At 42.9% G+C, this 27012-nt stretch overlaps 1 protein-coding gene across 1 annotated transcript in view; it reads right to left on the minus strand.

The window, feature by feature from the left end:
• Window positions 1–18237, minus strand: part of cdh11 (cadherin 11, type 2, OB-cadherin (osteoblast)) — a 104981-nt gene extending 86744 nt beyond the window's left edge. The window contains exon 1 of the mRNA XM_037781945.1: window positions 17769–18237. The gene's annotated coding sequence lies outside the window, so the exon portion shown is untranslated. The remainder of the gene's footprint in view (window positions 1–17768) is intronic.
• Between the last annotated feature and the right edge of the window lie 8775 nt (window positions 18238–27012).

Consider the following 27012-nt stretch of genomic DNA (forward strand, 5'->3'; position numbering starts at 1 on the left):
TCAGAGCCTCCTTAAGAGTGAAAACAGGCGGAAAATACACTTGTTAAGAGTTTTTGAAATAATGCTAAAGGGAGAAAATACATTTTAAATAACACAAAAAAAGTCCTTATTCTCGGAGGTTATGAAAAATAGAACGAAAAACAATGAAGCTTCATTGAGAGTTAAAACATAGAAAATGTGTTTCTAAATGGATAAAAACTGTTTCTATGAACATCTGAGAGTCACGATGAGGACTATTAACGTGTCAGAGATGTAAAATATCTATTGGTGCTCCGTCGCCTCCGAGCCGACACATGAATGAGCTGAAGAGACGCCACATGCCTTCCATAAAGAGTGCAGATCAAAAATCCTCCTGATGATTACATGACTGTGGCCTTGGAGAGCGAGGTAAATCAATCAAAGAATCAATCAAATCCCTCCTCCTCATCCTGCTCTCCACACCCCTCCTCCTCCTCCATCTGTCCTTCTCCTCCCTCTTTCCATCCATCGCTTCTCTTTATCTCCACCCCTCTCTTCCTCAAACCTTCGATCTGTCTCTCTGTATCCATCCAGGCGTATATAAGTGAGTGTGGCAGGCCTGGTTGGTGTCTTTGTGCATCACTGCTTTAGACTAACAAACCCCCCCCCTCATCACCCTCCTTTCACACACACTTAAAACTGGAAAGGCCAAAGAACTTTTTTGAGAGTCATGCCAGATGTTCCCAGCTTCATATTCATCCTACAACATCCTCTCCTCTTCTTCCCTGTCTCCTTTTCTCTGCTATTATGTCCTGCTTCCTCCTTTTTCCTCACTCATCTGGCCTTTTATTCATTTTTTCCTCTCCCTCTCTCATCCTTATATTCATCTTTTAATACCTCATTATTTATTCCCTTTTCCATTTTGTCTCCATTGTGTCGTTGCATCCTCCACTTTTCTCCCCCATCCTTAATTAGTTTGGATGTTTTTACACCATCCTTTCTTTTCCCTCCTCGTTTTTCTCTTCCTCCCCCCGTCCCTTTACTGTCAAAGCGGTTCTATATTCTGCAGCTCTACAGTCCATTCAGCTCCATCAGCTCAAAACAGTAGCTTTTTTGCTATTGAAAGATGTTCATTCTCAATTATTTCCTAATAGTCTGGATATGACAGATGTGCCAACGTTTTTTTAAGATCTTCATCCTTCCTTTTTCCACTCTACTCCATGTCGCCTCCTTCATAGTATTCTATAAATATATCATTCATTCTCATTCTTGATCTAAATCACTCAACACATCTTTCTTCCTTGAATTTGACGGCGTGTTTCTTTATTAACCATCTGTATCCCTATTCCCTTCATTTCCTCTCCTTTTTTTTGCATCCTTCCCTCCAAAGCACCCCCACATCCTCCTCCTCCTCCTCCCTCCCCGTCATTCTCTCCAGGAGTCCTATTGATCGGGGCCTCTCTCGGCTGTCAGAAGGAGATGAGATCCTCAGATGTCCCAAACCACGATAAACAAATTCTACGTCTCCCGACCGAACTCTTTGGGAAACAGCGCACACGCTCACAGACACTTTAATGGAAACCAGATGGGAGACAGGGAGAGATGATCAGGAGAAAGAGAGAGAGAGGGTTGGGGGAGGGACTGATTTGCACACCTATTCATTTTGAACGTCTCTTGGGGTTGCAAGCTGAGGCTCTGTTCTAGCACCGCTCTTTATTTATCTCTTTCTTTCTCCATGTTTGTCCCCCAAACGCCTCTCAGCTCACTTTCCTCTCTTTTTTTTTTGCATTTTCTCTTCCTGCATACATCATCTACATTTTCCGGACTATTTTAATCATCTCCAGTTCTTTATCACAGTGACTTCTCAAGAAGCAATATCTCACATTGTCTCTCAGCATCTCTCATTTATTTAGTTTGCTGTAATGCGTCAGTCCAAGCTGAGAAAAAAATAAATCAGTGCTGGTTTGGCGTAGTTCTATTTCCCTTTTTTTATCCCTCCGTCCACTTAAAACCCATCTGATCTCTACTCACTTCCCCCCAATCTCCAATGTCCACCAGACTTCCTTTCTCTATCCTTTTATCCCTCCATCCAGCCAAACTTGATCCTCAATCTACCCATGCTCCGAGCCCCCCCCGTCACTGCCAGCCTCCATCCGTCCTTCCCTCCCTCCCTCCATTCATCCAAGTATTGATCGAGCTGTCCATGATATGTCACAGTGATTGGCAGCTACTAATTGGCTTAATCCCACCCCCGGGGGCTTGTAGCTCTTTGGCTGATCTGGATACAGCTGTCCTATTGTCCAACAGCTGACACCATGACCCTCGGGAGCCGGCGAGGGAGACAGAAAGAAGAGATAGTGAGATGGAGAGAGAGAGAGATCCATTCATTTACATGACACAACTTTTATTCTCATTGGAATAACATATTCTTGCACCAATCTGATGGAGACATTTCAGTAGAAAAGTGTAATTTCAACAAGTTGAGTTGAAGGAAAAGCACCGTTTCTTTTGGAAGACTTCTTGGGAAGCTTATCTTTTCCGACACACAAATCATCAAAGTGTTGTTAGCGTGGAGTGCATGGTGCAGCATCAAACACAAATGATTATCCAAAGATACTTTCAACATGCTTCTACGCTATATTTTTTGTTAATATACTAAATGAAAGAGTCTCCTTAAGCATGACAGCCAAATACTAAAATGATGGTGAGAGGCAGGCATATGTCAGAGTCAGATGGACTGAGCTTGATGGAGACCTCTGCACCGCTGGCAGCAGGTTTTCATCAAGTGGTTTGACAGACACATCTGGCTCAAAGGTCAGCACTTTTTTTTCACTGCAATATATATGTGCATCAGCATCCAGCGTGTCCAGTCAAAGTGTCCTTGAGCGGGACAGTGAGTCGCTTAGGTTGAGATGGTAAAGGGAGGATGAGGAGGAGGAGAGAGAAGGAGAGAGAAGGAGGGAGACGGTCGCCCAAGAGACGGAAGAAGCAGCCCTAAGCAGACCCAGATTAGCTCTGCTCTACTGAGGAGGCAAGGGGCAGAACACAAGGTCTTAGTGGAGGCCACTAAGCCTTTAAAGACCTCCCTTCAGCCTGGGATGTACACCCCCCACCACTCACCCATCCCATTTATCCAGTAACTGACACACACCGTTTACATACACATTAGCCCATAGAGACCTCACTGACGGAACATTCAGGCTCACAGTCGGGTCGTGATCTGTTCACCTACAAGTCATTAATGGTTTTATAGCTTCAACGTGCTTTTTATTCATAATGATGAAGTGCAATGATGGATTTGATTTCAAAGCATTGTGTGCATCATCAAACACTTTATTCCTTTGTAAGTGAAGACCACAGGATAGCTAATAACTAGTTCTTATCTGATATCAGCTGTTCAATGTTTTAGACACCTTAACATGGAATAAAATGACTATGGACATATATAATATAAACTAGGACATAAAAAAGGTAAATAAATATAAGGGTTCAACGTTGCTTTCCACTTGCCCGATCGGGCAAGTGAGTTGCTAGATTTACGAATCCTTAATGTTGAGCCCCAAAATGTCTTGTATTTGTGGCTGTACAAGGAGCAAGCATGTGTTTTACAGTATGGTTGGATTCTCGATTGATTTGACCTTTCAATCCTGTCGCTGACGCACCAAATACAAACACTTCACACAATAAATGCTTGGAGGGCTTCATTTCAACACGGTATTGATCTGTATGTGATATGTGTACTTGCAGGGTTTGGCTTGAAAATATAGACAACCTTTGACTTAAACATTATACATCACAAAAAGAAGCCATTACTCTTTTTTTGTCAATTTGGTGAGTAATTTATTCTGGAATAAAGTAGAGATGGATGAGTTGTGGTGAGTTGACGGGAACAGGAGGGGTGGTTCATGGTGGAGGTAAGAGGGAGGAATTGATCAGCAATGTTGCGGACCATTACACCCACCATGCATGTGTAATGATCCTAATTATCTCTCTAAATCGCCCCCCCCCCCCCCCCCACCCCTCACCCGCAAACCACCGAGAAACACTCGACTCAATGACAATCTGGAGGACACTGGGGTCATTGTGCCAAAACATCCTCCCCTGCAAAACGATCCCCGCTGCTCTCTCATTTCCCTCCCTGTTTTTTGTTCCCGTCATGCCGCTCCAAACCAATGCACGGACGCGCAGGATACTTGATAATAACCCCCCCCCCCCTTCTGTCAGCCCCACATGGTTGTTGAAGCCAGATCCCCTCCCTTCTTCCTCCAGGTTGACACAGAGAGCCCTTTGTTGTCCTGAGCTGCAATCACATACCTCAATAGGCCTGCGCTGTTGGTTCTCAGACTTCCCTCCAACCAAAGACCCCCATTTGAATCACATATCTCAACTACGATCCCCCAAAACTGATGCATGTTTGTCTGCAGACAACCATCTGGAAAAACGTATTTGCTCCCTTTTTTTAGATTTGACTGACCATACGTTTGCATTGGTTTAAAATGAATTATGTTTCATAAAATGGGTAGCTTAAAGCTACACCTTGTAGTTGAGAGTTAATACTTCTGAACCTCGTACTCAACACCAGCTGCACTTGTTGCTCGGAATCAGTGCAGCAGATACACGCGCTGTATCTGAAGGATAAATAGCAAATGGAAATGCTCGCAAATGAGAGGAGCTTTTCTCGCCTCCAAATGTCACAGCAATATATTTTCTTTGATATATTTCTTTTCATCTGGAGAGTGAAACCTGATGACACGCAGCTCTTGTTGCTCTAATCTGCTCTTAAAGATTGGTGCATTGCCTTGTTGAATAAAATATTAGCATGCTGCTCCGTGAATAAAACATCAGGACGATCTCCTCATATGAAGAAAAGGTCAAAACAGCTGTCTAGACGAGCGGTGATGTATGCCTGCCCTCGTGTGCACACACACACATATACATACACACATCTTCGTACTAGTATTACAGCATACTGTTAAGGACTTTCCTTAGACTAGATCCACCAAACGTAAACTCAACCTAATGCTTCATCTAACTAAACAACTAAAACATCGTCTACTCTTTGGAGGAAATCTCAGGTCTTTCTCTGGTTCTGGAGACACCTGGTCCTCATAAAGATAAGAGCACAACGCACCATGCACACACACACACACACAGAGCCCAGGGTGAACGTGCATATCTCACCTTAAGGTGACACGGACACATGCAGACAGACTGCCTGAAACAACGTGTATTTGTTGATCTGGTGATGCTCAGGTGAACGGGGGCACACACACGTACACAGACTACACGCTGACCTTGCATGGTCAGCTTCAGCACCAGTATGTGAAAACACATGCACGGGCACATTGGAGTGGCATGCGCACACACACACACACACACACCCGGTGACCTTGTTAGTTCAACCTTGCCAGTAGAATATAAACCGTGTTGATGGCGTTTGCTTTCATAACATCACAATAAAAATAAACACGGCGCTGACAAATTCGATGTCACTCCACATAAACACTGAAAACACATATGATGAATGAAAATGGCTCCAAGCAACTTCTGCTACTTCACAGCATTTAAAAATAACTCTAACTAAACTGGATCTTTACACATTTTAAATATGGATGAGCGTGATTAGTGGACTAGTCGATTAGACGTTGCTGCTCTCGCTGGTCGGCACCAGAAATACTACTTTATTATGATTGTATTAATGTACTCATTTAACATATAACTGCTGTCTCAGCTGTTGCTGTGGAGAGCCGCTGCAGCTCCTGCAGCTCGGCGGCTCTCCGTTCTCATCAGCCGCTCCTGACTCACTTCCTGCCGGCCCCGCCTGCCACCACCTCCTCTTTCTCAAATAGCGGCTGGGTTCAGCAGTCAGTCTGGTTCTCTGCTGATCGACTGGACTGGCCAGCAGCTCACTGAAACTAGCTTACTAACTAGTTTGCCGGCTAGCACGTATGCTACAGATTAAAGCTAGCGGCTTATCATGCTATGAATCAAAGAAGCGGGCAAACACCAGCGAGCACAATGAATGAAACTTGCATGTTCCGATACTAATGGTATGAGCGATGCAACACCATGACTCCTCTTAGACCACAGGCCCTGCTGACCTGACCCTGTCAGATGGGAAGCCGTCATTGTAAACTGTATGGAAAAGTGCAGGCACTTTCAAAATATACTTGGCAGGTGATTGGATGAACCATCTGTCAATCAAACTAACAAAAGCGGAACTAACTTAAGGCGAAAACGTCGCCGTACTTTACACATCCAGTGTCGTTCTTTGTTCTTCTTTCAATGAAGAAATACTCTCCAGTTCTGATAGAACTGATGCTATTGCAGCATCTACGCTCTCTGTGGCGTCTCACGCTATTGTCTCACCAGTCCCACACACTTAAGCCACACCCATAGCTGCAGTAGCTACTGACAGGATGCTGATTGGTCCGTTGTCTGGCGAGCCGGACACAAACGCATTATTTGGAGCCTGACGAGATTAATTTTCGTGTGACATTTGACTTCTGGTTTCAGACGGGACACGAACGTCGGTCTCCTGGGTGAAAGTCTGATATTTTTGGACCCACCCGTCCAGCCCACCTACTTACTGTAGGTATAGCTATGAACATTGTATGAGAGCAGCCTGATTAAAAACAATATTTAATGATAATCACTGTGAAATGAGTGTTTTTGTTTCTGCATCCTGTCAGATGAGTTTAGTAAAGTGTTATTTTCCAGAGTGAAACATTCAGCCGTAGTAACACCTGCTGAAACACAAAGTGATCGGCACCACGTCGTTCACAGCTCACTCACACACTCATCCAGGTTTAAAGGGCACAATCAACTGTGTGTTTTTCGAAATCCTTCCTTTTGAATTGTAAATGTTAATTATACTTCATACATTAGCAGTGTGATGAAAGGTGTCAGTGTCAAGATCTGCCTTGTATCAGCTCCTTTCACATTTACCTATATATATATATATAGCTGGAGCTTTCTATAGTGAAATAACAATTAGCCAGTCCTAGAGGAGGCTATATCTGTCGCTCACTGCTTCTCCTTTCACCGGAAAGGTCAACGCTGTCACAGCTGCAACTGAAACCTAAAGAGACCGTGGAAGCCGAAGATAAAGACGGACAGAGAATGAGAGATTGAGACTATTTCGAAGAAGATTTATAGAAGATAGAGATGAGAGAAGCAGCAACCAAACCTTATGGACAGATGACAGAATGAAAAATAAGAAAGAGAGAGAGAGGTTGCTTTATATGCTGCTCTATTAAGTGTGAGTCATGGGATTAAGGCATAGAGCCGACGAATAAATATACTGGAGTCAAGCCGCTCGCATGGAAAAAAAAGTGAAATTAATACTGTTCAATGAAGAAGCAGCAGTCATATTCAATCATATTACACCATTAAAAGTGTCACGCTCAATAAAGCATGGCTCGAAAGAGAGAAGGAACAGAATCAGAGGGTCAGAAAAAGGAGGAAAGATGCTAAAAGGGAGTGTGGGAGTTAGTGATAGCAGAGAGAGAGAATAAAGCAACATACACAGAGGGAGGCGGATGGAGAGAGGTTATTATGGTAAAGAGGTCAACCTTGCAGTAATGCAAAGTCTTGTAGAAAGGAAAACATGCTTTGTGTGTGTGTGTCAGAGTGCACGGTTATCTCCATTTCTCTCCCTCTTCCGTATGTGCATGAGTCATCATCTGCCACTACACCATCATATCATAAAGCGTACACTCGTGTTTGTGTGTTTAGTCTCGGACTAAGACGGCGGTTATATAACATCAAGGCCTCTTCAGAGTGTGTGAAGGGACGCAGGAGACACAGACCACATTATCTTTCAGAGCACACCTTCACATCCGCAGAGCTGCATCAGTGAGGAACATACTTATTATGTGATGGAAAAATAGCAATGCATGGATGATTTAGACGTCTGTCTGATGCTTCATTTAAGAAAATATGATATGAAGTGATAACAGCAGAAAGCAGCTATTCGTAACTATGTCATGTTGTATATTTATTAATAAAACTCAAGTTTATTTTTGGAAATGTTTCAGGTGAGTGACTGTGTTGCGTCTATCTACAGCACAGCTGGTTATAAATACAGAAGAGAGTGGGGGGGCGGCTAAGGGAAGAGGAAGGGGAGGATAGATAAGAAGAGAGGATAGGGGAGGAAGGAGAGAGAGAGAGAGAGAGAGAGGACAAGACAGGAGAGGATGAGAACTACTCGACAAGTCCCAGTGTGATCAAAGCGTTGCTTTGACATCAAGAGCAGGCCTCGCCAGCATGCTGAGTGGTTTAATGCTAGAAATGCACATACACACTTTGAAACATTAGAATATGTGTGACTAAGAAGCCTCTTCTCATATCCATCCAGGCAGCGTATCCTCACACAACGACTCGTGTGATATCTTATGAGAAGTTATTCCTCAGTTTTTCATGCGTTCTCCTACGAATGTCCAACAACACGTGTCAAATTCTGCTCGTCACATGCACACAGTTTTTTCAAAATAAACTTCTGTCTTCATAAGAAACAACTTGCTTAGGTTTAGGCAACAACACTACTTAATTAGGTGTTGGAAAAAGATTGTGGTTTGGCTCAAAATATCACCAGAAGTGGAGTTACTTAAGTACATACTGTAAGTTAGGTGACAAATAGGGACACGGACGCCGGTCTCCTGGGCGAAAGTCTGAGAGTTTAAGTCCCACCCATCCACCCCGACCTCCTCCCTACGCGGCGTTCACTGCTCTTTATCTTTCCTGGTTCACAATTACCTGAATTACACATTGATTTTGTGGGATATATATATGAATTTCAGTGCATTACTTTTTGTAGATGTAGCTACGAACAGTGTTTGAGACCAGCCGGCCTCATACAACAGTTCACATGATATCTTACGGAAAGTTATTCTTCATTTTTCGTATACAGCAACACGTGTCAAGTTCAACTCGTTGCAAGCATACAGTGTCTTCAAAATAAATCTCTGGCTTCACAGGAGAGAACTTGGGGAGATTTAGGCAACGAGACTTCTGGTTTCACACAGGGGTGGAAGTCTGGTGTTTTTGGATCCATCCATCGCCCCCGACCTCCTCCCTACGCAGCGTTTGTCGCTCTTTGTATTTCCTGGTTCACGATTACGTGCAATAAATACAAAATTATTTTGTGGGATATAAACAAACAGTATATATGGAGCATTACTTTTTATAGGTACAGCTATGGACGGTGTATGAAAACAGCCTGATCCACGTGATACTGATACACAGTCTTTCTGGAAACATTTCCTCCTCATCTCTCGTCGCTGTCCAAATATGGACACAAACATGAATTTTGACTGTGTTTCGTGACATTTTATTTGGTTTTGAACACACGTGAATCACGGGTAAAAATCCCATTACCCAACACCCACTCCTACACACCACGATGCAAGCGAAAGAATGAGCCTCTACTTCTCTTAGTCAGACTGTCATAACAAGCTCCAAACACCAGCAGACAGGACAAACAAACCACTCTCTTGCTTGAGAAATTGGTTGCCATGACTCTATTTTCGTGACATTTCTCAAAATAATACAACCAACAAAATGATTTTTGTCGGTAAATTGGTACAGATGTTATTGCCATAACTCTTGTGGCTCCTCTGAGGGCACGACACAAAGCACTGAAGGCTTTTTCTTTAGTAGGAAACACTGAAGGAAATATCAGAGAATGCTTCTCTCACAATGGGAAGATAAAGATGCTAAATAAATAATGTAGTTAGAAAAAAAAGCAGAGAGGCTATAAGCACGGAGATTAAGCCATTTATTTCCAGAGAGAAAGTTTTTACAACTCGGCGCCGGAGCCCCCCTCATCCCCGCCGTGACATCGGACACCACACATCATAACAATTTGCCGTGCATGCTGCCCTCCGGCTATGTGTTAGGGATGTTCATTATGCTGCTATTTCTGTCCTCTGTGCTCTGCGCCATTCAATTTAATTTCTCACTTTCTTGTTAGTGGCAAAACAAAGGCAAGATGTGCGTGGAGGGACGTATGACGAATGTTCTTGAGAAGACGGAGGTCACAGTTGGATGTTTTATTTTAGACCGGTGAGCCACTGTCTCTTCATGAACCCCTACGATGTAGAGTCCTCTATCCAACCCTGCTGTTAATCAGATGAGCTCTATGCAGCATATGAAGACCACTGACGTTATACAGTATGTATGTGTGTCTGTCTTATTTCAGCCTTATGACAAGTTCAGCTTCTGGTTTCAACAACACGTGTGTCTGTGCACAAAATATATTCTGTTTACAGGTGACATGAATGATATGAATGCATGCATGTATACACACTATGCCAACAGAAACTCACACACTGTAACTTGAGGCTACACCCGTCTGTCCATATAGTGTTCACCTTTACAAATGTGTCCCATCAGCAAAATTAGCTCGCTACAATTAACATAACCATGTTAAATATGGTAATCCACAACACACCGTCTGCAGATACACACTCTAACCTGTGTGTGTGTGTCCACATACTGGCAAGCTTAGCGGAGAGGAACGATAGAGCAAAGGAGGTGATGGAGAGAGAGAAAGATAAATAGATGAAGGAGTTGAGTTGACTGAAAAACTTTGATAATCAATAATTTGTTCAACAGCAATTTGGGTTTCTCGGAGGTTGTGATGGACATTTTTGTCACTGTTTTAATGCATTTTATAAACTGAATGTTTGAATGAAACACACAATGAATCAATAATAAAATAATCTTTGGTTGCAGAGAATGTGTGGGAATAATAGGATGAGAGGAGAAAGACAGTAGAGAAAGAGAGAGAGATTGAATATGAATGACCGCTTCACTGGTGGCTCCAAAGAGAAAATGATCACACACACACACGCACACGCACACGCACACACACACACACACACACACACTGTTAATTATTCTTCTGAATAATGAGAAGCAAACGACTCATTAAATCTCTCCTTGACCCGCTCACACAGAAACTAGCCTCTATTTCCTCCTTCCTTTCTTTCTCACTGACTCCAGCGAGCTTCATACCAGAATGTGTCAGACCAGAAGCTTTTCAGCTGTGAATTATTAATTGGCATTAAAACAACCCCCCCCCAAATTTCACTGACCCCGAGCTGGAGTATTTTTTTTTTTTTTTTATTCCCAAACTGATGGAACTTTAAATTCATACGTGAGATGAACTTTGTTGTTGACCTTCATCGTGTATCTCCTCTCTTTCTCTCTCTCCTTCAGTGTTTTTCAGTGTCTCTCCCTCTCTCTCTGCTGAATACTGTCTACTAACGCAAAAAAAATGCAGTTAAAAATGGCAGTAAAAAAAACAACCTTGCTTTTCTTTCTCTCATGTGACCGGCGTCATGAGACCACGAACCACCTGACTGCACCTAACGACTGTCACAGAAAACAAATTACACTGGATTACACAGATATGCTCTCTCTCTCTCTCTAACACACTCACACACACACAGATCCACACCATATATAGCCACCTGCAAAATGTCATGCATTTGTGGAAGAGAAAGCTTATACGTGCACACGTGCACATAAACAAACACGAGGTGCTCTGATCAATATCGCTCTCTATCTGGAGTAATCTATTCTCATTCTGATCCAATCAATAACCCCGTTGATGCTGTATTCTGATCATCAATAGCGAAATCCAATGAAATCGCTCGTTAATCCTAAATTAACATTGATCCGGGTTCGTCACCACAGTCTCATCATCGGGCTGTAAAATCCACACGGCGTGTTCTGTTCTGCACAAGTCGGCGCTCTCTTCGTGTTGGGGACAAAAGGTCACGCCAACTGAAGAGCACACCGACACAGCTTTAACATTAAGAAGCCAACGCATCTCTGCAGCAGCTTCAGGCGTTATGTTCTCAGGGTGAGAGGCGATTAAAAAAGCAAATCAGTTTTAAAAGTCGACATTTAATTGATGCCGGAGTGCTCCTCCGCCGCCGCATGCTCTTTGTTAATTGCTATAAGTGGCGTCCTTGTTGTGTTCTGGTATTATTTGTGTCGCGAGTCCCTTAAATGCATCCATCCAGCTTATACATGCGCTACTTAAAATGACTTCAATGTGACTTTCCTCATCACATAATGAGAGCACGGCACATTTATTCATGAATTACGCTGTCACTGGTTTTGTTTCTGTGCCCAAAAATGAAAAGTATTCAGCTTAATGACTCCGAGCTTGATGTTTCATTTTGTTCATTTTCTTCGTCCTTTTTCAGGGTTACACGGATGAGATTAAATCACTGCATGCAGGATGCAAGAAAACACCCTCAAAATATCATAAACACAGATAAACAATCATTCATCTCAGTCTGCATGGTGTCTAACATGTTTATAAGGTGCTAAATATGGAATTGAGAGCATTTCTATTGCCTCTGCACGGCTCTCAACAATGCGACAGCTAACGGTGCCAACAGCGCTAACGGTGATAACCTGGGGGGGAACCGGAGGGTGGGTTCTATGCTTCAGACCATTTCTGTAGAATATGACAATAGAATAGAAATAATTTAGTTTTTCTTTTGTGCAGCACTTTATAGGCGGATGTTTTACTTGCGTCCGGTAGTCACTTTCAGTCTGAAATGGCAGAAGTTCAGCTCTGCTGCTGGGCGCTGATGGTGCGATGGAACGAACAATTGACTTTTACTTCTTAGCAATATACGTTCTTTGGGGGACGGCGTTATCAGCTGTAACCGCCGTATGAACGCAGTGCAAAGCGGCAGCCGTGAGCTAGCCAGTGGGGCATGCTCACATGCACTAACATGCACGCGTGGCCGGCCCGGCTATGTCAACAAAGCACAGAGAAGCTCTGATTATAACACAGAGAGGGAGAGTGACTTCATTCTCTGCTCAGGTAGACATTATGCCTCTATATATTTACATATTGCTGCTATATTAATGCTCTGAATATTGTATAGAAAAACTTTAACTCTAGTTTGGAAAAATTTGGACTAAAACACACCGTTTTTAGGTGATTAATAGCAATAATAGGCTGTCTACATCTATTTATTAAACCCTTGTTTGGTTGTGTGTGTAACTTGGCTTCTCCTGTTCATGCACTCTAACTTTCATGTCACAGGAATGTAGAACGCATGGCGGACTAACTGAAACCACATGAGCGCAAGAAAAAGAAACATACAAACCTCCGTGCTTAAAGGCCTAGGAAACTAAACCCAGCACATTATACCGCCAGGAAACTGAGTCAACAACAGCGAACCACCTGTCCTCCTCTCATGCACCAGGAAACCCCCCCGCCCCCACCGTATACCCCTCCTCGTTAAATCCAAACAAATCAGCCACTGTCTTTTTTTCTCTTGAGGGCAAGTAAAGAGATTACAGGTCAAAAAACACTAATTACTGACTCCGTCATTTAATCTGGTTGAGGCTGGAGATTAGAGTTATAATCCAATCACACTGCCATGGGAAATTATAAATCAGTGTAACATCTACCTGGCTTCCCGCTGTGTGTTGTCTTGAATTAGAGAAGGAGAGGAGGGCAGGAAGATGAAGATGAAGAGCTGAAGGAGAGCTCGGTGCATGGAGGGGTTGAGACGGATCAAATATAAAGTCAACAGCTGAGGTTTGACTAGTTGTCTGCTAGACTGACTGTTTTCTGTCCAACCCGTGGACCTATAGGGACCGGGGGGAAAGCAAAAGAGAAAAACACAACCCCCCACCCGAAGGTAACAGAAGCCAGTCACAGTGGACATGCTTATCCAGACAGACTAGACGTGTGTTTGGGGTGTGCAGATTGAATCCTGCATCCCTGGGGAGCCTAACTACCTCTCCATCTCTCTGACCGGCTCTCTCCGAGAAAGAAGAGAGAGAGAGAGAGAGAGAGAGAGAGAGTAGGAAAAATAGAGATAGAGGGAGAGATTTGGAAAGAATTAGAAAGAAAGAAGAAAAGAGCAGATCAGCCGTCGCTGCAGCGAAGCCCAACAGCTCCCTCTGTCGTCACCTGGAACAGCTCTGATCTCATTCATATTCTCCTCTTCACTTCACTTCTCTTTGAATTCTGTCTCCTCATCTTCAACATCTCCCCTCCGTTTCTCTTTCCAGCCTCTCTCTTTCAGAAACAAGTCTACAATAACCAGGCTTTATGAGAATGGAGCAGCTGGCTCCTAATTAAATATAAATATAACGATTACAGTGTAATAAATTAATCCCTCTATCTCGCTGCCTCCCTGGTGAGCTACGTCAGTAGTGTTTTGCATTAAGTTGCTTTTAAACTCATTCCACTTGGAGAGGCTTTTTTTCAAATTCAGTCGGGCGCATTTCAAGAATACAGAATGTGGAAAAATCAACACAACTTTGGCTATGAAATCTTTAAAGAAGTGTCTCACGGCGAGTCAAGTAAAACCATGACACATCCATGAATGTTTTATGTGTTTTACAATCCTCACCTGCAGATGTCATTTGCTTTTGTCTGCAAAGTCGATCGATGTAAAGAACATTAAGATTTCAAATGAATTCTCTTTGCTAAAAGATGACACGGAGAAATGCCTGAAGAGACTACAATCAATACGGAGCTATTAACCACGACTCATTACAACTTATTGTATACCATTATGTAACCTTCATTGGAGTGTTTCAGCTCAGTTTGAACATCATTCACTGTCCTCGTTGTGTCCTTTCAAACACATAGCTGAAGGAATGTACACGTTCACAGTTTGAACTCTAAGGAGCAGAACATTTCCATGGCTTCCAACAAATCTGACGTCATTTCTGTCACTTTCTGCGCCGATTTATTTGTCTGAACATCAGTAAAATATATCTGATACCCTCACACACACACTGCTTTCATCTCTCATCCAAGCCAGGTTTTCTGTGTATACCGCTCACCTTAAATAGCACAAAGATGAGTTTCTGCCCTGCTTTTTAAAGTACACAATCACTTTCCCAGACACAAAGACACCACCACTTTGTATGGGAACTGAAAGGGGAGCTATAGCTGTTCGTTCCTAAGTGAAGACAAACAGTTTCGGGCTGCAGGTCTCTTTTCAGCTCAGACAGCAGTGGCTCTCAAAGAGTGAGATGAAATACGGCGCTGATAGAAGTCACGCTGCCCTCCTCTTCTTTCCTCCTCCTCCTCCCCCTCACATTCTGATAGGAGTCATGCTCTGCCTGCTTGTTCCTCCTCTCGTCTCCTCTTCCTCTTAATTTCCTCCCCGGCTCCTCTTGATCCTCTCTCCTCTTTCTCCTCTCTCTCCAAACTGAATTACTGAGTGACTGAAATACTGTAGCTAGAAGAATTAATTAGTGAATTAAGCAAACGTCCTCAAGCACAAATGGGCCGATACTGTGGTGCTTATTTACAAGAAGGCCTTTAGTGAAGAAGGCTCTGATGCTAAGAAGCAGCAATTCAACACTGGAAACAAAATTTGGGGACATTCTTTACTTGTGATGTGTCTTTTTGAGAGGCCACTGAACCACAAAGCAAACTCATACAACCAAAGAAGAAGAAGAAGAAGAAGAAGAAGTGGGATTATGTGTTTCTTCTCTACAATGTTGACTGGTCTGTAGGCTAATTAGTTAAATACAGGGGCGAAGAGCTGCCTGAAGAGTAACCATATAATAAGGAAATGTGGAGGAAAAGCACAACAACACTGCTCCAACTCGAGAAACTGGAGGCGTTTCACCTGTGATAACGGAGCACAAGAAACTATTTTTCTATTTAACAAACTGGAGCTATAGTGCCTCTGAAGAGTCTCTGTGCATATCTCTCTCTGTTGTTGACTGTAGAGTTTATTTTTTTTTAAACACTGCAACGAAACAGCAGTGCAAAGCCAGCCGAACCTGGCTGCTAAGAACCCCCCTGTCGGATAAAATACAACAACAGCAAATGATTTTTCTCAATGGCTCCCACAAGACTGAACCGAGAGAGTCAGAGGAGAGGAGAGGAGAGATGGGAGGAGAAGGAGAGAGAGAGAGAGAGAGGAGGGAGATGAAATGCAGAAGGAGCAGAAGAGAGGTAGAGGAGGTGGGAGACATTTCAGAGCAACAGTGTGGGAGACAGAAGGAGAGAGAGAGGGGGAGAGAGGGGGAGATATTATTGCCTGCTTGAGAGCAGCAATCTTGAGCTGTGCCATGAATACCAAAGACTGCACAGTCAACGCCTCTCTCTCTCTCTCTCTCTCCCTCTCTCACTCTGTCTCTCTGTCTCTCCCTCTCTCTCTCTCTCTCTCCCTCTCCCTCTCTCTCTCTCTCTCTCTCTTTCCTCCCCCATTGACTGAAAACGCAGCGGATTTGCAGCTGCTCAAATTATACACCGATATATCTCACTTACTTTCCGTTAAAAATCGACTCAGCAGCAGCTCAGTACTCCATACATCCATAATTATTCATAATCAGTCCTGCACACACACACACACACACACACACTCAAGCAGCAAAGGGCACGTCTCCAGAAGACTTCAGTAGATATGATATGTGCAACAATTAATAATCAGATGATCAGATGTGACCTAATTGAGTGCAGAATGTGCCTGAATGACCCGACGGGCAAAGTCATCTGGATGCAGTTTTAATGCAGTTTTCTCCAGCGCTGCATGGAGAGATCGGGTTGAAGTATTCAAATGGACTGAATACTAAACCAGTCTTTAGGGATTCTCACATTTCAAGATGTTAATTCCACAAAGTATAAGAATAATTAGCTCTGCGGAGGGAAGTCAACTGTGTAAAGACTGAAAAATAAATCAAATCAGAGGTTGAAGTTGATGATTTAAAGTGTAAAACTCTAAACTGAACATGATGTGAAATGCATGAGGTAAAACGCTGTTGAATTATTGGAGTGATGAGTGAATGGACTTCGTTATGAATGATGTGATTTGCATTATCTCCCCTTCAAATAAACTGAAAAGGAAATGAGGTGTGTCCTGCTCTGAATGCATGAACACTTTTCATATTGGTATTTAATGCTTTAATGGTTTTCATTGATTCAAAACATGCACAGGTTCATGTGTTTTCAGTCACGGTAATGCTAATGCATGCATGATAGGGCTGTGTGTTTTAAACGCGCACCGAGCACCGAGCTGAGGTGTTGACGGTGATGCAAAGAAAAGTTGTGCGTCGCCGTTTTACGCACCGAGACAGGACCGGAGGAAAGAAAAGAGAGCCTCCACTGAGATAATAGCCTCTATATATACGTGGCCAGACACACACACACACTGTCGCACGAATGCACGAATGCACGCTCGCAAGACGCGCACACACACGCCAAAACGAGCGCAAAAAAATGCAGAAATGCGCTGGAAATGCAGTGAAAACCGCAGAAATCCAACCGTCATCCAGTGGAACCGAGGAGCGCAGAGTCTGCCCTGTTACAGCCAGCATGCACAACACACACACACTCATATTGGTACTTCCAAAAATGCAGAAATGCTGGAAATGTGAGGAAAATAGAGTGAAAACCGCAGAAATCCAACCGTCATCCAGTGGAGAAAGTCTGCCCTGTTACAGCCAGCATGCACAACACACACACACTCATACTGGTACTAATGCGCAAAGGCTCTGTGGGGTTTCGCACCTTTAATCCTTATAAATAAGGAGCAAATTTGCTCCGACATCCTCTCACAGTGGCCTTTTTTCTCTATATATGTGACAACCCTGTGTTTGGATTAATCCAGAGTCAAGCCACAATCTCTCCAGCTGCATCATTTCACTTCGGTCTCTCGCCTGTTTTACGCTCATTAACAACCTCTGCAGTGAGAAGCAGACTGACTGAGGAGGAGGAAACAGATGAATGGGTCTGTAATGTGTTGTAATGTGTTGAGGTAGAAACATCCCAGTCCTTTAAGTGAAGCGGTCCTTACCTTGGAAGTGAGAGACTCCGTGCGCAGCTCCGTCTCTCCAAAGGAAAATCCCCCAATAGGCTACATACAAGCCAGACGAAAAGGATCACTTCTCTCAACAAGTATTGCTTCTTCTCTCAGATGTCCTTCTAACACATCCACTGACTGAAAACCCAGTTTGTTTTCTGTTCTGGAAAAGAGAGGGTAAGAAAAACAACCCAAAATGTTCTTTCTCCTGTTTGTGATCCTGCTGGAGCGCAGAGGAACAAACACCAAACCAACCAGGAGAGATGGTGAATAATAACAGATGATAGACAGAACAGTCTTGATAAGGTTCCGAGACTGAAGTGATGAAGAGGAGGTGGTGAAGAGGTGGTGGGTGTCGGGAAATCACCGGAGCATCCTCTGCCTCCTTCTGGGGTCTAATCCGGTACCGACAGCAACGTTTATCCTCCGTCCTCTCTCCAACAGCCTCCGAAGCGATATGACGAGAAGTGAACACTGAACACAGAGCAGCAGCAACCAGAGAGAGAGAGAGAGAGAGAGCAGCAACCAGAGAGAGAGAGAGAGAGAGAGAGAGCAGCAACCAGAGAGAGAGAGAGAGAGAGAGAGAGAGAGAGCAGCAACCAGAGAGAGAGAGAGAGAGAGAGAGAGAGAGAGCAGCAACCAGAGAGAGAGAGAGAGAGGAGAGAGAGAGAGAGCAGCAACCAGAGAGAGAGGAGAGAGAGAGAGAGCAGCAACCAGAGAGAGAGAGAGAGAGAGAGAGAGAGAGAGCAGCAACCAGAGAGAGAGAGAGAGGAGAGAGAGAGCAGCAACCAGAGAGAGAGAGAGAGAGGAGAGAGAGAGAGAGAGAGAGAGAGAGAGAGAGAGAGAGAGAGAGCAGCAACCAGAGAGGTAGAGAGAGAGAGAGAGAGAGAGATAGAGGGAGAGAGAGAGAGAGAGGTAGAGAGAGAGAGAGGTAGAGAGAGAGAGAGATAGAGGGAGAGAGAGAGAGAGGTAGAGAGAGAGAGAGAGGTAGAGAGAGAGAGAGAGAGAGAGAGAGATAGAGGGAGAGGGAGAGAGAGCAAGGGGAGAGAGAGAGAGAAGCAGCAACCAGAGAGAGAGAGACACACAGAGAGGGAGGGAGGGAGAGAGAGAGAGAGGGAGACAGGGAGGGAGAGAGAGAGAGAGAGAGAGGAGGAAGAGAGAGAGAACAGAGAGAGGGAGAGAGAGGGGGGAGAGAAAGAGAGAGAGAGATAGAAGAGAAGGAGGGAGAGAGAGAGAGAGAGAGAGAGAGAGAGAGAGAGAGAGAGCAAGGGAAGAGAGAGGGAGAGAAAGATAGAAGAGAAGGAGAGAGAGAGACAGAGAGAGCAAGGGAAGAGAGAGAATACAGGGAGGGAGAGAGAGAGAGAGAAGAGAGAGAGAGCAAGGGAAGAGAGAGAGAGAGAGGGAAGAGAGAGAGGGAGAGAAAGAGAAAAGAGAGAGATAGAAGAGAAGGAGGGAGAGAGAGAGGGAGAGAGAGAGAGAGAGAGAGCAAGGGAAGAGAGAGAGAATACAGGGAGGGAGAGAGAGAGAGAGAGAGATGTTGCTGCCGATGGAGGGCGTTGGAAACTAGAGTAATCCTCTCTCCTCTCACTTTCTCTTCTCTCTGTATATTCAGGCTCTTTATAGTGATATCATATTTTTTGTTATTAAGATAATATTTAAAAAGCCTCTCGTGGGACTGTGGGAATGAGAAGATGGATCAAATAATCCAGTGCAATATATACTTTTGATTTCCACGGCTCTGATAGAACATTACAGAGACATTTATCTAAATCTGTAGATGTTTCTCATACTGTTTATAAATGAATAAGATGTCTTGTATGTAACGCAGACGTGTTCGGGTCACACAGCCTAATTTGTCCATTACTGGATCCTGTTCAGAGCTTCAGGCTGCAGCAGCACCAGGAGCTCTCTGCCAGCTGGAGGGGGTGAATGCAACAGTTGCTCTCTCCTCATTGGCTGAGAGCAGCGTCCAATCCGCTGCCAGAGCAGATTCAGAATCTCACAGGCAGCCAATGAGAGGAGAGGATGGGAGTGAGGAGGGAGGGGCGGCTGTGGGAGAGCCTGCTCTCTGAGAGACGATTGGCTGAATAAAAGTCCCGTTTAAAATATCTCCCGGCCAATGACGAGAGAGGAGGAATAAACTGCTGGCAAAAGAAAATCACATCATCATTTCAGTCAGGTGAAACAGATGATTTATGAATCTCTCTCCAACCATGTCTTGTATTTATGTATTCCTATATTCATTTGTTTGCTCCATAAACTCTTTTGGGTCATAATCTGACTCACTTTGCTTCCTAAATTTATCTGTGCAGATCCTTGGCAGAGACATCCAAAGCTTTCATGTGGATTACATGGATTATGTGGATATATTCCAGATTTTCATGGAAAAATACCCAGATTTCTCTAAACGAGCAGATCAGATTAAATTACTCTGTGACGTCCAGAAGTTGTATTTGATGCTGCCAGAAGACAAATTCATCACCACAGTTAACGGTACACAAGGTTCTCTTTTTGACAAGCAGAGCTCAGAAAAGGCTTTCAGTGATATAAAATAAAGAGGATGATAAGGGTAAAAAAGCAAATGAGGTGCTGATTATGCACCGGAGGAGGGTATAGTATGTTTTAATGTTCTCGCTCCCAACTCATCAAATACCAACGCTTGGTTAGTGGCCTTACGCTTCAAATTATGGCTCGAGGTACCCCTGAGACTGGAGCGGAAATTGACACGTGCGTCACATGTTGCTCAACACTAGTAGGAAAATGCACGTGTCTGATTTGTCTGTGCACTAGAAGAAAGTGTGTCACTGTCACATTTTGTGTTGTCAAGACGTGAATATTACACGCCTGCATGAAGGTGCAGTGTTTTGTAGTGACGTCTGTCACGTGTTGTGTAGTAACGGAAGTCTAACTTCAGAGCTAGTAACTTATGGTGGGTGGCTGTGGAGGTGGATGGATCCAACAAACACAGGACTTTCAACAGGTAGACCCGTGTTTGAGACCCGTGTTTTGTTCTGCAAGTTACATTAGTGACGTTTTCAGTGTTTCGTAGTGACGGTTCTGATGTTTGTCACGTGTTTTCTGTACTGACGTTACGTTGTTTTCGTACATGTTTTCGTACATGTTTTACTTAGTTTACCTACTTATTTTAAGACTAACCATGACGTTTTCCCTTACCCTAACTAAGTGGTTTTCTTGCCTGATCCTAAATCAGTGACCATGATGTTTTCCAGGTCAGTGGCTTTGTTGCCCCCTGTTGATACCTCACATTAATACAGGCGTGTAATATTCACGTCTCTGCGAGGCAAAATGTGACACTGACATGCTGTCCTCTGGTGGACAGGCAGGTGTATTGCACACTTTAGCGTGTTATCGGGTTGAATATAGACTCGTTGAATAGTGATATAGTATAGTGTATTTTCAAAATAAAATTCTGTTAAGCAATAAAACTACTTAGTTAGGGTTAGGACAATATTGTTTTTGATGTTAACTTCACTAACGACTCACATGACTAACAACTGATGTGACAAAATAAGTCAACGCTGACCTGGTTTCACATTGGACACGGACAGCTGTCTCCTGTTTTTGTTTGACTCATAACCTATAGATAGAGTTAAATTATGTATTTTGGCTAGTTTAGCACAAAAACTGGAAGCAGCATCAAACAGGTAACCTATTGTTTTGTCTAGAGTGCATTGTAACTATTCCAAAGCTAGATACGTACACATTGTACAATTCTATTTTGCATGTGTACAATTAGAAAATGAGACAGCATGGTTTAATGAGCCGTTAGCATACCCATTATGTCAGACTGTCCTCTAAGAAGAACGATAGCATCTGTTGTTTCTGTTATTCCCCCAAAACAACACGTTCAAGTGACGAAGCCCTCTAGTGGCCGTAGTAATTATGACAATTATTGCAGCGACAAAGTTGGCGTAGGGTGGAGATAAGGTGGATGGATGGGCAAACTGTAACACGGTAGACTGTTGTTAGTCCCTCATTTCAAACCGACAGTCAACATCTTTTTATAAAAAAAGACCATGATTGTTCCATAATCTTAACCACATGGTTATTATTATAACCATGGTGCTAAAGGTCCCCTAACATCCATCAAGTATTCATTTTAACCCAAACCACAATGTTTCCCTGAGTTTACTTAGTACGCTTAAACCTAACCAAACCTTAACCATAGAGTTGTCACATAATGAAACTGTCTTTGTGCCATTAAGGGCATCAGATCTGAAAACACATCTATGTGTAGTTCTATGGACAAACAGCGTATTTAGTCATTTAGTTTGGAGGACTCGTTGACCTGTGTCTTTATAAAGAGCAGCTGGGCTCAGTTTCCAAACTGTGAACAAACCCAACGAGCTGGTGACTAGTGATGACTGATGACCAGTGATTAGTTTACCAGCTAACAATACGACATGTAAACTTTTTTGACTCCTCTAGGACTCTTACTGTGGCACAAACTGCTGCTCACTTTGTTTACTACATTGAGAAATGTCAGGAAACTTTTAAAAAAAGCAGCAATGTCTCTGTAAATTTTGACTGGCTCAAAGCTCGTGGCAATCCTTTTGTAAATGTCTGTATTTTGCTAATGGCAGATGTTTGAAAAGCTCTGATACTCTGCTCATTTGCAAGAGGGACAGCAGGGGCTTTCATTCAACAGGGAACAGTAGATGATAATACACATTTCCATTATGGCATTCAGCAGGCCTTTATTACTGTGGATGCAAAATGACATAATTAGATTAAGATAAAGGGCAGGTTGTCAACTGTAATTACGGGGTATTTTTGGCCATAATGAATGAACATGTAAACAACTGCAGCCCCCTTTTTTTGCACACAGTCACTTCATTTCAGGGCGTCTGGTATGCATATAGATTAAAATTAGTTTCTATAAATTAGTCAGTCTTTGCATGAATTTAAAATTATGAATGCACATTGAGTTCTTGTCCATAACCCCATAACCCAAAACCCCTCATATCTTTTGTTTGTGTTATATTCTGTGTTGAAGTGAGGAGCAGCGAGGAAATGCTAAGAACTAACAGAGGAATTGATTTTTTGTTTTCTCCTCTTCAAAGACAGACGAGTTTCATGGTTTTTAAAGCTTGAATGCACTCTCACCTCTCTAGCTGGTGATGAGTGAGGATAAAACTGTTAACCGCAGACAACACGTCTTCAGTTTAACCATGGAAGGTATTGGGGGCATTTATTTTGCTTTTATATATATATATATATATATACCGTGGAACTTTTTTTAATACTCAAAAAGTTACGCATTGAATGTGAGTAATAAGATGATTGCTATACGTTGGGTGTTTACGGTACATCACAGCAGTGCCAAGAACTCCCTCCCGTAGGAAATAATCGATCGATTGATTGATTGAGGTTGGGGGGCGATGGACTTTCATCCAGCCCACCGGGGTTTGTATCCCATATGAAACCAACAACATGTAGTTGTCTTTGTGGTCACAACCTTAAGTTTCACTTTCACTTGTCAAACGTAGTTATTTTAAGCCAAAACACATAGTTTTCTCCCTAAACTTGACAAATTGGCTTTGTTGCCTAAACCTAAAGAAGTAGTAGAATTGTTGCCTAAACCTAAAGAAGCTGTTTTGTTTGTGTTCAAAACGTAACATTTAATTTAGTGTGACAACGTATTAGAATGTGTTGCTTATAAGTTTCACTTTCACTTTTGCAACGTAGTAGGTGTAGCGGGCTCCTACTGACCCACATGTATGAGGCGTATAACGACTGATAACGGCCATTTAATGAGCTGATAACAGTATCATCAAGTGAGTGTGCAAATATACAGTGAGCTTATTTAAGAGAATACCTTGCATGTATGTACGATTAATGATACAGATATTTTTTCCTAATATTTTTCCACAAGTTCTAGTATGATAGATCATTCATAGATTAATTCCATGTGACTTAACCAGTCTTCATCATGGATTCTATTTTCTGTCCGTCAAACTTATTAATTATGATCAAAATCATTTCATCATCTTCTTCAAGACGCGTCTTCACCCTGTCATGACACATGTATGTAAAAACAGATGTGAAGTCATTCCTCTCTCATAGTCTGAATGCTGCCTTCACCGTCGCTTTGACATGTGCGTGTTTACTCTTTGCTAGCCGGCTAGCTGTCAACGTGCACTCCAGAGTAAAGTAATGCAAAATCTAAAGTGAGGGCTGTCAGGTCATGGGTAAACTGAAGATGAAATACACACTTAACTTGTAAGAGTATCATTTATGTTGAAAAAGACACACTTTGGATCACATAACCATGTCAAGCAGTGTGTAAAACAACTCTCTGGTTAGCAATGACATGATTTTAGTCAGCACATATTTACCCCTACGATAACAGAGAGAAAGAACAGAGTAATGATTTAACAGAGGAAATGTTCCCCACTCGCAAATTAAAACCTCAACTGATTTCCGTCTCTCAGCAGGCACAGCGTTGACGTTAACACATGTCACGCAGAGCATTTCAAACTGAAACACTGCACATGAGGGAGTGTGGTGGCCACAATGAGAGCCTGCAGTCTCATGTTGTAAACATTCAGTTGAGGCGGCAGCTCTGAAGACGAAAGACGAGTCTGTCGTTGGACACGCCGACCCACAAACCCCAAACAGTAAGGGAGTATCCGACGTCAGCTGGGCCACCCACAGGATGCACACACACACACACACACACACACACACACACACAGAACCGTACACGTGTACGGACACTATTGAAAACAACAGAAACACAAACTGAAAATCAATTTAAACTTAGAAAAAGATCTCAAGAGCCTGCAAAATAAAAGACATGGAGAGGAGACAGCAGAATGGGAGCGATTCGCCTTGAAGACGTCACCGCTCAGTTATAAAGTATTAACACCTCCAACTGCAGACACACAGGCGAGGCTGCACTATTTTAGACTGTGTGTGTGTGTGTGTGTGTGTGTGTGTGTGAGAGGATGATTCAGTCATGACTTTAAGCCTCGTTTGGCTGTTACCATCTTACGTGTGTTTGGACACGAGAAAGAAACACGTACTGCTTACTTACAGAAATATGCTGGATTGACTGTGAGACAGGACCTGAGTGTTATTTACATTCTGAGGCTGTAAAATGGTTTGATTTTTCAACTAAATAATAACCATAAATGTGCTGAAGCAGGCATATATATATATTTTGTTTAGGAACAGCTTCGGTGTCGATCTTTGTAACCTAACGAACTGGAAAACATATCGGACACTGATTGGAATCCAGTTGATGGATCAGCGACGTGTTCAAGCTATAGATTCATATTTCTATGTGACAATTAGGGCTGTCACAATAACTGCAATATTGCAATACAGCGCTATCGACAAGCCAACTGCAGGGGATGGCAAGCCACCGCCGCAACTGCTATATTCACATTTTTTTTATTCTTTGTAATAGGAGCGCCACGTATTTATGCTATGCTACAAACGGCAGCAGTGTGATGAGGCGCTAAGTGACTATTCTGCGCTGAGCGTGTTTTGTTTTGGTCACCGAGAGTTTAAAAATGTAAAACATGGGTAAAACGCTGCGCTCGTCACTATCACTTTTTACACAGCCATCCAATCACAATGGAGGAGGGGCGGGACAAACACCAAACGTCACATCCTACATGCACAAGTGCTGAACTACGACAACAATGGAGGAGAAATGAATACACACCGACCAGCGGGTCCGTCCTCACTCCTTACGTGCTTCAACCTTCCCTTCATCCGGAACAAGTACTCTACCTTATTGTGCCGACATTTTCACTTCTGCGGATATTCCGTATCATAGCAACCAAACGCAACCAAAAAAACGCTATGCCTCATTGCTCTTCTCTGTTCTATTGAATTAGTTTTAAAACTTTCACCTTTTGTCATTTAAAAAATGACATATGTCCAACAATAAAGCTTATTTATATAGCACTAAAATCTGGATTAATGCAACAACAAAAAAATGTCAGTATCGCATGGGGGGAATTCCTTAACCACGACAGCCCTAGTGACAATTAACCTGTGTGTCTTCCTTCATCATGGAAAGGGAACTCACTTTGTTCCCTTTTTTTTTTTTATTCTGGGTAGAAATGCATTATAATAAATTGGTTTAGTTTTCATGTGTTTGCATAAAACCCCCGTCGGGAAAAGATCAACGTGCAAGGCAATATCATGCTGTGAGTGGCTTGTAAAATAAAAAGAATACATTTATGCAACTTGAGTTTCACTGAAAAAATAATACTTCCATCCTAAAATTGAGAAAACTGTTCCACAGGAAATGCTTGATGGCATAACGATATCGTACAAAAGGTTGTTGTTGGTTACAAAGGGCATTTGAAAAACTGTGATTGCAGAGAGGCTTTCCTTTGGATAGAATGAAGTTGTATTCAACATTGAATAAGACATTTAGATGAAACCTCCCAGTTGTAGTTTTATAAAAACATGATTCTATAAAGACACAGACAAGAATCTCGTACCAATCCGTTGCTTCTCAGTAGATAATGTTCTTATCTTTGCATTTATTGCCATCATGTTCTTCCACCTTGCTCACGACTCACTCGCCTACACAAGCTTTATATATACATACATACTTATATACAATATACTGGTTCAAGCTTTCAGTCTTTCATGTGGAATCCAGCCAGTTCACTTTAAGCAAAACACACACACATATCTCTGTCTTCATTCTCATGTTTTGGTTGTGTGTGGTGAGGCTGTCTGAGTGATTATGCAGGGATTATGGACCGGGCTTTTAAGGGCAAGGTTGTTTGTTTTAGCTCGAGCCTGAAGGATAGCAGGGGCTTTAAAGTGATACAAAAAAAGGGGCCCATGTTTTGTTTTATTCCTTTTAACCTCTATCTTAAGTTCCCCACCTTTCTTTCCTTTCTTTTATGTCATATTTAACACGTTACCACTCTTAATGATTCTATGTTTTAACCCTCCCTTCCCTCTCCCGGCGTCCTTGTCTCCGCTGCGTTCACTTAACGGAGGGCTGCAGTGACCAATCAGTGGCCTTGGATTATCACAAAGTCTGCAATAATTGCATTGGGGCTGTCGGCGCGGTAACTGAGCTGGAGAAATTGAGGGAGCTGGGATCGTCTTAGAGGGACAGAGAATGGGAGAGGGATGGAGTTCATTTGGAGATAGACAGAGAAACGATAGAGAAGTAGGGAACGCTACAGCAGAAATTTAGACGTGAAACCAGGAGGGGAGGAAAAAGATCCATCCA

This window comes from Sebastes umbrosus, chromosome 10 (assembly GCF_015220745.1).
Source record: "Sebastes umbrosus isolate fSebUmb1 chromosome 10, fSebUmb1.pri, whole genome shotgun sequence".
In the NCBI taxonomy this organism is placed as follows: Eukaryota; Metazoa; Chordata; class Actinopteri; order Perciformes; family Sebastidae; genus Sebastes; species Sebastes umbrosus.